We start from the raw sequence: 16366 nt of genomic DNA on the forward strand, positions 1-16366 counted from the left end.
ATACATAAAAAGTGTAGAAATACACAGAAAAGTGTAGAAATATATAAAAAGTGTATATAAAATAGAAAATATTTTGAGAAAAAAGTTCCTCTGATTTTCATCAAGCTATACATGGAATTCATCACCACTGACTGAAAAGAGAAACTTCTGTGTAGTGTAAGCCTATATAGTAAGCCTATATAAATACTACCTTTCCAAAATGATGACAAGTGCTTAACTAAAATTACATACATTTCTAATGCATTTTTTATCTACCATAAACCCTGGTGCAAGGTTTTTTATTTTTTATTTATTGTAAATCTTGGAATGAACTTTTCTCCTTTCTATACTGTGATAACTTCAAAGTTATCCTCAGCACCTTGCTGATATCTATTCCAACCCAACAGCATCCTGCTGAATTGCATGAGGCCCTGCAAAGTAGCTTTTATGTTATAAGGTACAACCACCATAATCTCTTAAGCTATCAGATAAAATTTTAATCTCTTTGCCCTTCCTTTTTATAAGTCTTCCCAGGAAAGATGCCTTGACAGCATCTTCTTTTACTTACTTTTCCTGAATCCCTATCTCTGCCATGTTTAATCACTTATCTTCTTCCTCCAGTTTTCCTCACCCTCCCTCTGCTCTTCAATCTTTTCTCTCTATTCAGCTGCTGTGACTGAAGTCCAACTTTGCCTTATCCTAATAATTGTACAGACTATATTCTGTTATCTAAATACACTCTTTGTCTCCTAAAATGCTCTTGTCCTTTATCATTAGATTGTCTCAATGTCATCACTGCTTGCGCTTTTCCTGTCTTGATTATTCGATCATTCATGACAGAAAGGATGAGCTGCTTTTTATTAGATTTACTCGGTGGACCATGTTGTTGCTAGGTGATACCCCCTAGCCACTTCTATAAATACTTAATAATCTTAAGATTAAATTTCCTTGTTACTTTTCATTTAAGTAGTGTAAGGCACCTGGACTTGGATGATTTAAAATCCATTATAAAACTATTTGGATTAAAGTAGAATTCTGATTGGTTGCTGGAGTAATGTTAAGGGATGGATTAATTTTATAAAGTCCACAGTTCAGCACTAATATTCAGTATTTCAAACTGCTAACATCAGCCAGGCACATGTTTTGTTCAGAATAGAACTGTTAGAGGGGAATAAAGGACAACTAAGTAGACTGTTTAGTAATCATGAGATAGTACTTGAGACAGATTAAAAATATGAGGCCTTTCTGGGTGTTGTGATTGTCCTCTCTTAACCACTCTGCTTATCTCATCTGGCCACTTAACATTCACCCAGCTAAAATTAACTTTATGGTGCTAATAAATTGGCTCCCTGTGCCACCCTGTGCCACATGCTCTAGGTGTCCCTGCTTGACCAGGGGACTTGGACTAGATGATCTCTAGGTGACCCTTCCAATATCAACCATTTTGTGATTCTGTGATGAGTGTATCAAGATCCATTCTTGATACATTCCACAGATGTTATGAAATTGTCTGCATAAAGTCATGGTCATTTTTAGTCTCTGGATTGTTCCATAATTAGGAAGAAAATTAATCTAATTCAAATCAAGACCATTACTAGAAACAGGAATCAGAATGGAAAATTACATGTGCCTATCTAAGCCAAGTTAAAAACTGAATGAATAATTATTTTTCTGTCACTAGTATTTGTAGGTCACCACTCTAAACTTCCACCAATCAATAGTGAAAGCTATATCCATTTTATAATATCTTTTACTCTCAGCTCGTTTAATCCTCTGTAATTAACAATTTTATCTGTTGCTTTGGCATGATTGATTTCTGGAATAAAGCCTAACACTACAGAAGTATTGTATACTTTTTATTCTTTATATCAGCAGTTAAAGTGTATGATCAGGTTTTCATAGGATACCTCTTCAGGGTGTTCTGTCTCATTTTTGTTGTTGTCAGGAACTCCTCAGCCTTTTCTTTCTTGACATATTTTATGTCTGTCTTTATTGTTTCTTTCTGATTACTTGCTCTTCAGGTCAGAAAATGCATCTTGTCTATTACATAGAAAGTAGAGTATAAATATATAATATGATGTAAACAATGCTTTCTAGCCTCAGAAAAGTTGATATTTCTAAGTAGAAAAGTAGTTAGGAGATGAAATTTTGTAGAAATGTCTCACATGTTTTCCAGACTGTTTTCCACTAAACAAAAGTTACAGTGTTGTCTGGAACAACCACAGCTACCAAATGTAACAGGTTAAGTCTTCTATCTCTCACTGTCTGGTTCACTGGTAATTGGAGAGATATTTGTGGGGCAACTATTTCCAAAGCAGGCAGGCAGTCTTGGACTATAACTTACACAATCCATCTCAAGAAATGTTTCATCTATTTGTTTCATCTATTTTGGTTTTAATTGGGGCAGCTTAACTGATACCACCTGTTTTATTTCAATGTCATGACCAGGAGGATGAGACTTAAAGAGATTTCAAACTGAAAATTAGTTTCTAAAATAAGCTTGGAAGTATTTGAATCCAAGACTTGCAAACTGTCATAGTGTAGGTTTTGTGAAGTAGGTAGTCTGAAAAGACTAATATTGATTTTTCTGACCTTCTTAAATGAAATTATCTCCCAAAACTTTCACTCCTTCTACCAAAATATAATTTGTCTGCAGTTAAATTTACTAATTTAGGATATATATTAGACGTTTAATTTCTAAAATGACTGTGAGTGGGTTATATTTCACATTGCCTTGAATTATGTACTTGGGAAGAAATGGAAGTAAACAATGTTTAGATTAAAGATGTAAATTGTTCTGTAAAGATATCGCAGACAGGCATACCTATTGCTTCAGTCTGATATCTGATTCTGACTGCAAAAGATATGGGTCTAGGAATTAGAGCTTGTTTCTTCTATCTACCCTCAAATACATAAAAAGGCAGAAGCATAGCTAGATCATCCATCTTGGAATCTTTCTGTTGAATTCCAATCCCTAATATTTTGATTTTTGTGTACTTCTAGATAGCATGTTCAAAGTACAAATGCTTATCAGAACATAATTCTCAGAGCAAATTTTTAGAAAAATGAAAGTTGTCTTTAATCCGTTTTTCTCACACCATAATTGTAATAAGCAGGCATTCAGGGTCATTTCTATCAGAGAAAACAACTTCAAGGATATTTTTCTTCTGAAGACAAGTATATAATTACATTGTTTTCAGTGGAGCTTCTTGTGTGTGTTACGGCGGGAGACCTGAGTCAGCTCTCTCTAGAGTGGAATTATGTGGAAGCAGAATTCTTTTCTGTGTAGTTTAACCTTTCTGTCATCTCAGTTCCTGCCATTTATCCTCTTTTATACATTCTGAAATATTTTTCAGTTTCTTTTTTTTTAACTTTTTAAAATTCTTTTCTCTTGCTTCCCCTCTTCTCCTCTTCTTTCACTTATATGAATTCACACCACTTCATTTTTCTTTTTTGTTGCCACAAGTTCAATGACTAGCTATTAAACTATAGCTTTAAGGATCATGAAATTGTATGTTCTGCTACCTCATACTTGCCTTATCAAGTCATTTTGCCTCCTCATAATCCATGTTTATTGACTTTAGTTTCTCAAAGTCATTATAAATTTGCTTACCTACTCCAGTTAATTATACTCATACTCAAACTCATTAAATAATTATTCTAAAATATTATGTTTTCTTCTATTTTTGCTTTTGAATTTTATTTAAGTTTTGTTTTTTTAAAAGATCTTTAATTTTGATTTACACAATTTCTTAATTTCCCTAATTTATAAACTTTTCAGTTTACAAAGAATACAAAATAAAATAAATTTCCAAATTCTATTTGAGTGACTTTTATTACAAGGAAGTTTAAGGTTCTCTCCTTTTGTTTCTGTTAATTGTTCTTGATCTTATCATTAGAGATTTGTCATTGTTTTTAATGAGGAAAAGATCAAACACATTTTGCTCAGCTCTGTGTTCTCACTTCAGTTATATCCTTGTTTCATAACTCTATCAGTATAAAGGAACTGTAAAATAAACACATTTAAAGGCCTATTATCTTCTTAGAGTAATGTAAAATAGTCTAAATGATAAATGAATTTCATGTCTGTTATTTCTCCCAGACTTCTCACTTCATGAATATCTATTTTTTCCCTCCTAATTTGTCTTCTGTTCTTGCATAGTGCACTTAAGACTGTTGAAATTTAAAGAATACATTATTAAATATATCATCTGGATAGCACGTATCCCACTGCAATGTGACCAAAGAGCTGAAACTGTTGAGCAATAGATATTGCAAACATTTAAGGGACTGTAGTGGGCACTGTGGATGACATCAGCATGAAGCCACAGAGACAAAATCAAATCTGGCCAGTTTTAGTGGACTACACTGAGGCACAAAGGTGGCACAGAAGCAGTGTATATATTAGTATTCTCATAGCAACAACACTATGAACTAAACATGCTTTAACAAAAATAACAAAGACAATGGTAAAGAACAAAAAAAAAAAAAAAGGAGAGGGAGAAAACTGATTAATTAAGTGAAATTAATGGGAAATTTTTCCCTGGGGGTTACCTGCCGCCCAAGTAAAGAAGCATAAAATGCTACAAGATGTATCTTGATATATCATAATGTAGTGAACCAAAATATATGCATGTAAGCATGAAGTATGTGAATGAAGGAAAAAAATCCAAAAGTGCAGAAAAGCAGTGAAAATACAGCATGAGAACAAATTATATCCATGTTTATATTTTAGTTTACTAAAGAAGACTGAGAAGTTACTTGATTGTGATGTATTATACTTCTATGCGAGCTAAATAACAATTGTTAAGGGACTCTTAATCTAAGAGAGTAACACACTAAATGTGAAGCCAAGAACTTTCATAAAAGAAATCTGGCAGAGTTCTTTGACAGTATTTTATCTTTGGAACAATTTACAAAGGGAAGTACTGAACTTTCTGCCTCTTGAAGTTTGTATGTATTTGAATATCACATAACCTGTACATGTAGTTTAACACAATGTATTACTCTCAGTACAGTGTAACTGGTAAAATTCAGGGGCTCATCATAACTTAAAGGCCAGACAAGATGAACTAGACATCATGGCTTTATGTGTGTGGTCAGAAAAGAGTTTAAAATAATTACCCCATAGTACATTACATAATAATGTAATTATGTATAAAAAAATAACCCTTAAGTAGATAAATGAACAAATCAATACAAAGTAGTAGAAAGTAAGCCAAGCAGGTGGGATAAGGAAAAAAACATTTTAAAAAATATATTTATTTCCATTCTATAGTGCTTGATGTTTTCTGTCAGGGATTAGAATCCTATTGTACTAGATACTGCAAAAGCAAACAATACAAGGGCAGAGCCTGTCCCAGAAGGCTCATAATCTAAACCATTGACAAAACACAATGACCAAACAAACAGAGTCTGCAGGGGAAGATAAGGTTATAGTCCAGGCAGGCATGTGTGCTTAAATTAGACATGACAGTGGCTCAGCAGTCATATGTGGTCATTGACATAATCAATGGCAACTGATAGCAATTATTTATGGGTATATTTTGTTGTATATTTTCCCTTATGTTTAAGAAAAAGAAAAAATAATTTTGTCTACATCCCATGGCAAATAAAACTAAAATGTCATTGTCCTTTTTCTGTTTATCGTTTTCAGGCTTACTACTGTAAATTAAAATGATCAAAATAAAGAGTGACCTTGATTGCAGCCAATATTTCCACCTGCTGTTACTCTAGTGTTCCAGATAGTGTATTTTACTGATTGCCAACAGTACTCTACAATGACTGACCCTATTTGCTGTTACAAACCCCCAATTTTGATGGCCCAATTCAATAACTAACCTCTACATGTGCTATTCATCTTCTCACTACAGATATGATCATGTCAGCTTCGAAACCATCTCTCCATTATGTCAAAATACTTAACCTTAAATACGCAATATAATTTAATGACAATGTGAACTGCCTTTGGTGAGGTCAGTTTTTCACCAAGGGATATGAAAGAGCATAGACAAACCTATAGGACTATATATAGTCCTAAAGACAACAACTAATTTGAGCAGATTTATAGCTATTAAGCTGAGTGAAGGGTGAGAAGGTATAAAGCTGTAACAATTTGTATAATAATGTTCATTAATGTCTTGAGAATTCATGTTTTTATCTCTATAATACTGTGAGCTGACAAACCTTCTGGCATTTTGCCTCGGGGTTTATTTAGTGAAGAACATTACCCCAAAGAGTAAGCATTCTTAGCCCGTTGTCAAATAAGTGATATACTTAAAGGGAAATTACAGAGAGAGAGGAAAATAATAATAAATCAGAAATCTAATAATCTAATTTATATGCCTCATCTACTGTTATACCTGCTAGACAGGCAATTGTTTTCATGAAAATGTTTACTAATAAGAAATAATAAAAGTTGTTTGGTGTCTCCACAGTTCATGGTATGAAATCAATATAAAGACAAAAAGTAAGTTTGTTTATTTTTGCTGAGCCCTAGAGTTGGTTGTTTAAAAGCTGTAGAAAGTAAACCACCTCTTTCTTAATACCATTGTCCTCATTTTAAGTACAATGTATTGGAATACATCCATGGACTATGTAGAAAACTTGTGAAGTTACAGGAAGTCACAAGGCACAGTGAATTGTGAAACCATATACAGAACCAGCATTTTTGGTAGTAAAAGTCCTGATGGATGTGGCAGTGATTTAGATACACGTTTTTATTTTGAATAATAATATTTGAAATGCCTTGTGGTTATTTTAGATATCTCAGAAACTGATGTATTCTTTCTGGCAAATAGTATTTTAAAATATATTTAAGCTCTTATGAAAAACATTTAAAGATAGAATTAAAATGTTATATTCTTTTAACAATCACATTCCATTGTATAATAGAAAAAAATACTGCGATATTTTTTTCCAGATGTATTCTATATGCTAATCACCAAGTACCACAAATTACTGTTACATGTAATACTATATTTAGCAAAAACTCTGTCCTTTGTTATTAAAATATTTATCACTGTTTTAGGGCCTGCAGCACTGGTATTTATATTTTCAGATTAGATTAAAATACTCTGTTTCATCATGCTAAATGTGCAGGAAATTATCACAAATCTTTTACTTCTTTATTCTTCTACATACAAGATCACTTTACTGTCTTACTGGTTTTATGTTAGAAGAAAATTAGAGCATTAAGACCAAAGAGCTCTTTAGATTCGTGTGTCTTTTCTGTGTAAAAAGAGCATGGACGATAACATCAAATGGAAAGTCATGTATATGAATTCTTAACTGAATCTTCATAAGAGGTGCTATTTCTAAGATCGCTAAGCAGGCTAAATTTTACTGGAAGGCTTTTTGAATTAGGTGGCAACACTTCTCATTTTAATTCTCAGAATGCCTGAAATTCTGGGGAGTTATTTTTTCATCATACTAAGTAGCATTTTAATAAAAGCTATGTTACATTATCTCTTCAGAAACCTTGAAAAGTATGTGTATATTTAAGTGAGCTCATTTTTAATCCTTGTAGTTGAGGTGGAAAGAGAGTTCAGCAGTTGCTTTTCCACAACTCTTTGCAAGGAGGAATAGCCAATGTGAAATAGGAGATTTACCTTTCTTCCTTAGCGCAGATATTTTCACATCCACTTAGAGATTAGCCAAACAGTCAAAAGCCCAAGAAAGCAATGAGGAGCTGTGTAGGAAATTTTCTTCCTCTTTGGAAGCCAGTACTACCCTTCTCCTCCCATTCCTCCAGACCCTTTAGAGAACTGGCATTCTAGGTCACCTCCTCAGCATGGAAAAGTACTGTAAAATGTGATAATGATTCACAAAATATGAAGGCTACTATTGAAGTTACTGCAAAACAATAGATTTAAGCATGAACCTTTTGGAAAGGTTTTTTTTCTGTCATGAATTGAAAGTATGCTATCTGTTGCTGACTAAAACTCCAAGATATTATCAATAGATACGCATGTCATTCATCTAAGTGGTAATATCGTAAATATCTCTAGGACATCTGAATGATAAAGTAAGCTAGATTTGTTCCCCATTTATTTTCTTCTTCAGCTTACTTTAATGTAAACATCTTCGAAGACTTTGTATAAGTATTTCAAAAATTTAAACAGTAGCTCAAGAGATGATGTTTAATTTTCAGTTCAGTGAACTAGAGAATAGTTTCTGGTCATCTCTCAAAGCTATTTCAGCATTGTCATTGCTTTCATTCACAAGAGAAACAAAGAAGACTCAAATGCTGAAATAAGAATAAACAAGCAAAATCTTCATAAAAGATTGACTTCAGGAAGTGCTTATTCAACTTTTTTTGTGTGTGTTGTAGAGACTTTTGCTACACAGATAAATGGAACTTCCATTTCAAGATCTGAAATCTTTCTGTGTACCTTTCAGTATATTTCATCACTTTTAAACAATAATAATCAGGCAATCTTTTTTCAGTCCAAAGCTTTTGTAAGAATCAACCAAAACAAACACTTAGGTTACTGAACATCATAAATTTAAATCACACCTCAGCTACCCTATTTCCAAGCCTACATAAGCTAATAATGTATCTAACGAAGTTGTAAGTTTGGTGACTACTTCTGTGTATGCTTTCAAACAGGAATGCAAACAGATATATTTTCCTTAGAGAATATGGATTTTTTAAATCTGTATTTTAGTGACCTGGAGGCTGCACACATCCTGAAGGATGTTTTCATGAAAATTATATTAAAGAGGAGCTTATGTTTCAAAAAATTATACTTTGACCACAAATTACCAAACAGCTGCAGTTATATTGGACTAAATCAAATTTGAATCTTCTTACTTTCCCTAAATGAGAAATCCTTGACTGTACTATTTGTGAAAGAAAAATAAATAAATGAATAAATAAATAAGCTAACCCACTGAATTACTAAAAAAGATTTAAAAGATTCTTCTTTTTATATTTGCTCTATATGCTGTAAATGAGCATTAGTCTGAAGTAACTAGTCGAGACTTCATTATAATGTTCCCATATTCACTCACATAGTTTCATACATACATATATGTACACACATATATATTTCTTGATATATTTGCAAATTTAATATCTGTGCATGTGTGTGCTTGACTTTTTTATGAGCTTAAGCTTAGTTTTCCAAACTTGATATCATTTTATTATGGTATGCCGGTTTTCTTCCATTGACGTACACAAGATATTTAAATGAAACCCCTCTTGGTAAGAAAGAGTTGAGCTAAGTTTTTAAAATAACAAGTTACTAGTGAAGGCATATGACTGTCTATTTTGGAAGCTCTGTGTACAAACATTCATACTAAGGAAGAGAGTAAATGCTGAAGTGGGAAATTTTGCCGATAGGTCAAAAACTCCAGATGATAAAGAATATTGGTTGCAATATTTGCATGAGATTTTGGGTTAAGAGTGGCTGTTCAATAAATCAGCAAGTGAAACCATTTAATTAAACTGAAAACAATGCACATCAGCAAAAAATATCTGCTAAACATACACGGTAAATTATGTGATTCTATTCAGTGAAGAGACCTCACATTATTATGAGCTGCAATACAAAACTCAGATTCATGTCAATTGGCATGAAAAGGAGAGATAGAATGTGAAGTATTATTAGCAAAGGAATACAGAAAACCCACAATATTTAATTATGCGGTTGTATAAATCCCTGGTGCCTCCACATCCTGAGTGCTTCATGCTGTTCTAATCATCCTATCTCAGAAAGGTACAGCCAGAGAAAGTACAAAGAAGGATGACAAGGGTGATCAAAGACATGGAACAGTTATCATATGAAGAAAGACTTAATAAACCAGGACTCTTCAGCTTGGGAAACACACAGCAGGGGATAGATATGGTAGAGTGCACAGTATGCACAGATATGCACAGTGCTGTGAAGGGCATAAAAATGATTAGGGAGCAATTCTTCACTTTTGCTCAGAGTCCAGGAAATAGTAGAGTCCAATGAAATTATCAGGCAAAAGGAAGCGCCTTTCCACCCCAAATGTAACTGAAGTGCATATCTCATTACTGTAAAGTACTGTAGAGACCAAAATTATAAATACATTCAATACGTGATTAAGTAATTTAGTGAAAAGTCTATAAAGCTCTTTTAAACACAAGGAATGCAATTTTTCCCTCAGGAAAGATGACTGAAAGATGAGTATTCATATGATCACTACCCTATTCTAGCACTCTTTCTCTAAATACCTTTTCTTTATTGCTATCATATTCCATACTGATTTATATGGCCCTCTAATGCTTCATTCTGTTTGGCTGTGTTTTTCCTTTTAGCTACCACATCCAGTACCATGAATCTTGCATTAGAAAACTTTTTTTTTTTTTTTTTTTGCTAAGTATTATCACTCTTCCTTTGTGGGCTTTATGTCACTTTAGCTATTTAGTGGTGTAAAGCAGTTAAAGCAATTTGAATGATGATTGTAGATTATATTGATTACAGCCACTGATTGAATTCAGCTCTTTCTCATTTCAATATTCAAGGTTTCAGTGTTTACAAAATCGTAAAAGCAGTAGCTAACTTGAGAGAAAAACTATGTTCATCAAATCCATTACCCCAGAACTGAGAATTATTTTTGGCCTGGAGTCCTTGTGTTTCTTCAAGAATGGTCCTGGCAACATTTAAGCTCTTCTACTGTCATCTTTATCTTATCAAGATGTCTATTATGACATAATTATTGTTATGCAATATTATTACAGTGTATGAATTTGATGTATTTGAGGACAGAATCTACTCTGTTTACTCTCTTTCTGCTTTTCATCTTTCTCTATTTCCTGCAGGACAGGTTTTGTACAGGTAGAACAGCATCACAGAGGATAGTAATATTAACAACAACGAAACCTTATTCAATATGTTCCCAAAGACACAGACAATTTTAAGATATATCTGTCCAAGATATGGAAGATATACTAGAAAGTAGAGTTTAGAAAAAAATAATGCATAAAAGGACAAAGTCATATGGCAGGAAAATCAGTGAGAAATTTAATTCCTATCTTTTCACAAACAACCAACTAAATCATTTTTGAGATCAGTCATCATTTCCAGGAGATATTCACCTAACTTTCTTAAAGATTTCCTGTCATATTCTGTGTTTTCCCTTAATAATCTGTGCAAGTGTTTCATTTCTATAAACTTATTCTTAGTAAGGCAACAAAAGAAGCAAACAAGGCATTCATACATATTCCATCTGAAATAAAGTTAACACATGCTTGACATAACTAGCAAAACTATTGGTGCTATCATATGAGACTAGTTGGACTGGAAAGACATTTTACAGGAGGAGATTGAAAGTAGTTGAAGGTGGAAAGGGATATATTTGCTTTTTACTGATCCATCTTTGGAACGACATCAGGAAGACAGAAGAGTTATTTGAGCTAAAAAAAAATAATACACATAAGAAAGGAAAGGTTTAAATAAAATATACCTGAATATTGGCTGACATACAAAATTCACAAATATGAAAGAAGTGAGGATTTTGATAGCCCAATGCCTGTGAACCAAGGCGGACAGAAAGTAGTGTTTTCCTAGCAAAGATTTATTTAGCTTGGTCACAGCTTGATCCAGCTGGGTCTTCAAAACCACATGGATGGAGACTTACCAGCCTCTCCTGCCATCGTTCTCCATCCAATGCCTGTCAGTCTTCATGGGGAAAAGGCTTCTCCTTATACCCAATCTGAATCTCTTATGTTTCAGATCCCTTCCAGTTTCACATCTCATGTTTTTAGCTGATGACTCATATTAATGCACACTGAAGTAGGCTCACAAGCAGTGGAAAGGCAGCTGGTAGTTTATTTAGATTTCCAAAAGCCCTTTACCAAACAATTTCACACATTAAGCAGGTATAAGGCATAGAATCAGCATTTTGTTAATTTGTTGATATTCTTGCCACGGGGTATAAAGAGAATAATAGTGTGTATGAAAAAGAGACTATAGATTCATAGAAATATGTCAAGGGTTATTTTACACAGTGATACCACCTCTAAATTAGTTAGTACCTAAAACAGAGCTTGTTGCATGCTGGTAGACACAAAATGTTATTTTTGTTCTGTGTTTGTTCTGGTTTTGTACTCTTCTCTAGCATTCCATTAGTGGCTTCTGTTGGATACAGGTTGCTATGTTGGGTTATAGCAAGATAGTCATATAATTAGGAAAACATGAAATTCTCTGAATCTCTGATCATTAGATCAACTTCAGTTTATTATTGTAATCTCTTTCAGAGAGAAACAGCTGAGGACTCTTTTCACAAGAGAAATAATAGGGGTGTCTCTAGGAGAAATGAAGCCCAGAAATGCCCCTAACAGGTGGCATTACACCATTTTTTTTTCTTCACACTCTCTGTAGAATTACTAGTGCCATTCTAGCTCAATCTTTGTTCTCAAACAATCTGCTCACTCACATGCCACATGTGGACCTTTAGGGTGGCCCAGGAGAGTATCTTTTATCCTCCTTACAAGAATCTGATCTGGAATTACAAAATGCACAACGTGTGCATGAACAGGAAAGCATCTGGCACCACCATACATGTGCTTGTTTGCTTTTTTTTTCCTTAACACTGGTGCTAATACTAGCATAATCTCTACATCAGGCTAGTTTCCAAGTCCTACATTATGTTCTGTGCTTGTGTAAACTGTAGAACTGCTATTTCCGACTACCATGAAGGAGAAGGAAAATAGTGAATATGCCAACTCACAGACAGCAGAATGAAGTTAGTCAGAAATGGAAGGGTATTTTTTTTTAATGTCAAAGCTTTCTTCTGCATTTATGAGAGCCACTTGTCACTTGACTGTTACTGAAGAATCTTCAAGAATGCTTAACAAAAGTGTCTTTAAGCACTTCAGCTCAACCTGGAAATGAATGTTAATTAAAAGCACTTAAATTTTTCTTTGTATAACAAAAGCATTTCCTTTGCCATGTTACAGCCCTTGATATTGAGAAATGCACACAGAAATGACACAGATACTTGAATTAGCTCTGAAAGCTTTCCTAATTTGTAAGAGTAAGGATAGCGTTTTACAAATTTGCACTCCGTATTTAAATCTCTTAAGCATAACTCTGAATTCAGACAAATGAAAAACAATTTGCCCCTAATATGTAAACTATACAAATGATATAGGATTTAAGTACTCAAGTTTTTTCATGGCAAGCGCTTGTTATTGTCATATTCAACACTATCTGAGCTTATAAAGTGTTGTTTAGTTTGCAATTGTGGTCATAAAGGGAATGTCTGCCACCATCTTATTTATTTGTGCAAATTTTATGTATATTTACACTACAAGTGGAGAGTCTCAATTAATACAAATTCTGACTTAATTTATTTTTCCATTGAACTACTACTAAAAGGAAAACACCTGTGATAACACCATCACAACCCAGCTAAACTTAAATATCTTTCCTCTGCCTTTTCAGCTACATTTACTAGTGGTGGAGACAACCTTTTCTAGTCAGTCCTTTCTAAATGTCCTGGCTGTTGCTACCTGCTGCTATCTGAAGTGTCACTGGGAAATTGTTGTCCCAAGTGTATACTAATATAGTCTGCTACATACTAAAAGAGAGGTCTTTGACACTTTGAGAATTGTTGGAATGATTTTTAGACAGTGCGATGTTCTCATTTGAGAAAATAAACTTTGCCTTTTGTAGGTTAACAGTTGCATAACATGATACACATCTCCCTTGAACAGACTGGAGGCTGCTGTAGCTGCATTACCTCTAGTTCCAGGAAACTGAACTCAAAAGTTAGAGAACGTCTCCAAAGATAAAGAAAGAAGTTTGAGAAGTGTAGAGGAGACACCTCCAAGGAAACATTATTAACTTTTTTCTGCCTCAAACAGGATGTCTAATATTAATTCTGTGTTAATATGGAATGAGAATCTGCTCTGATGCAGCATGTTTTTTTCCTGAAGTAATTCATTTCAAGAGGCAAATGTGGTTTACACCTCTGCTCTGACATGAACCCTTATCTAGAGGATAGCTAGGTATAAAATATCACAAGTGTCCTGCTGGTCTTCTCTAGAGCTCACCAGAATGCATAGGGAGGGTGCGTATTATCTATCTCACTTTTTGGAAAGATGTTGCCTCTTCTTCTGGTTTTGATGGTTATTTTATTTATAAAAACAGTAAAATTGGGATGATTTTAGCTTTTTGTTTTGTGTTCCCAGGAGAGAATCGGGGACAAAAATGTTAAGGAATTTAACCGTGTACGTTCAATTCTCTTAAGAATGCAAAGTTTTATTTAAATATATGCATCATTTAGTTGTTTTGTTTTTCTCTGATTAAAAAGCCATTTCTCGGTTTGAGTTGGGAAAGTGGAAGGCAGTGAAGAAAATATCTATAGAATTAAAACTAATTCTGCCAAGCACCAGCAAAATGACATCTCAGAAAGCAATTGTCAGTGAGTCCTATTGCAGAATAGACTTGATCTTTGGAGGATTTAATAGAAATTATGAGAAATACTATTTGAATATAACTTCCTAGTATTTGGTATTTTTAATGAAAGGTATAGGCATACACATGAACTCTTTTCTGCCCACAGGACAGCTATAACACAAAGAAGAATATATACTTGAACACAAAGACTGCTGATAGAGTCAGCAAAGGGTATATATTACACCCTGTAGCATGGACCATGTACCCATTTTCACTCATCTGAGCTAGTCATAGACTAGTTACATTTACATTCTGAAGGAGGAATTAGGCATCTCTATGATGTGATTTATTTCCCAAAATGATTAGCCAATCACCTCCAAAATTTGCATATGTGTCTCCTTTGAATGCAGAGATAGACTGTGACATTAACCTCAGACGTTCATGTTGTGTGTGTCTGGTGTATATAGTGCACGCATATATTTATGATTTATTCTATACCTTTATGTGCAGTTGGAGGAACCTTCACAGATTTTCATTTTTCATATGTTCAAATAAGCCATTTTCAGCACAAGTAATACAAAGTTTTTACAAAGTTTTGCATCTAGGAACATGGAATGGAAGCCATGACTATATAGGGAACTGTGGACTTCAGAGGATGTTCGTGGAAAGCAAAAGCAATGCCCCCTAAGATCTCATAAGAATGTGGTGGAAAATATGTATATATATACATATATATATATATGTGCGGAAAGTGGAAAACAGTGGGTTTTAAGAGTTTTTCCTTTCCCTGAATGCACTGCTGAGATAGTTCAATCAGTTCTGCACATAAAAGGGTATTGTAAAATGTAAAAAAAAAAAAAAAAAAAATCTTGAGAGAATTGAGAGATTATTTGATTTAAATACTTTTAAAAAGAAAAAAAGAAACTCATTAATTAATTTGTTAATTTGTTAATCTGTTAATTGAGAAAAGATAGGCCTATCAATAACCTAAGGCTATAACCTGAAATCTGATAAATTGTGATTGAAAACACAGTTTCTGTCTTTAAAAGGGTGATTTGTCATTAGAACAAACTACCAAGGGGAAACAGGGATTCTGAAGGTCTTTAAATTACTGAGGGAATCTGATGGAAAACATATTTCACACATGTACACAGTAAGTACTAGTCATTGGCCTTGCTATGGCCATCTGAGTCAATCAATATCCTGTGGGTCAGTGGGTCAGAGCAGATGATCTGACAGTCCCTTCTAATTTTAAGTTCTCTAAACACATGAGATATCACAATAAAATGCAAGAGCCTACTTCAGAGACATCTATCTAATCATTTAAAGAGAAATAAAAAGCACTGACAGTAACATGTAGCTCAACAATGGAAATAAAAAGTCAACGTAAAAGCAAAAACAGCCTTGAGATATTGACCATGGCTTTATGGCCATAAAGGAAGGCCTTGAAACATTAAAGCCCTTCAATTTTTCTAGAATAACTTAAAATATCTGTGTCTTACTGTGTCACTATAGTTTGTTAATAGTGGTATAGTTTGTTAATCTAGATAAAGATGGCCTAACCGTGAACTCTCTGACCAGGTTTAAAGAGCATAGATTTCTGTTTCCTAATTCCAGAAGATGTGCTGTGCTTTAGAGAACATTGGATCAATTCATGGGCTGTCTTTTCCCAGAATGTGAAGACACTAAATCAATATAAACATTGAAGAAACTATGACTGTAAACATAGGAATCAAAGCAGAAATGTGAAAAATACAGATATATTTCCATGATTAAATTGTATTTCCAGAATATTTCACATTTTAGATTTTACATATATATTTTTATATATATATATATACACATGTTTTCTATGTAGGACAAAGCTAACATAATTCATGAGGTCCTACATTCAGAATTGGTATTATTTGTTAAATTCATATCTAGTCTCAAAGACTGTTTAAACTGCTTATATCTGGCACAAGTCTAAATAGGACATCTGAATGAGAAGTCTAAAATTACACATTAAGCTT

This window comes from Nothoprocta perdicaria, unplaced genomic scaffold (genome assembly GCF_003342845.1).
Source record: "Nothoprocta perdicaria isolate Ctin4 unplaced genomic scaffold, notPer1 scaffold_2, whole genome shotgun sequence".
NCBI lineage: Eukaryota > Metazoa > Chordata > Aves > Tinamiformes > Tinamidae > Nothoprocta > Nothoprocta perdicaria.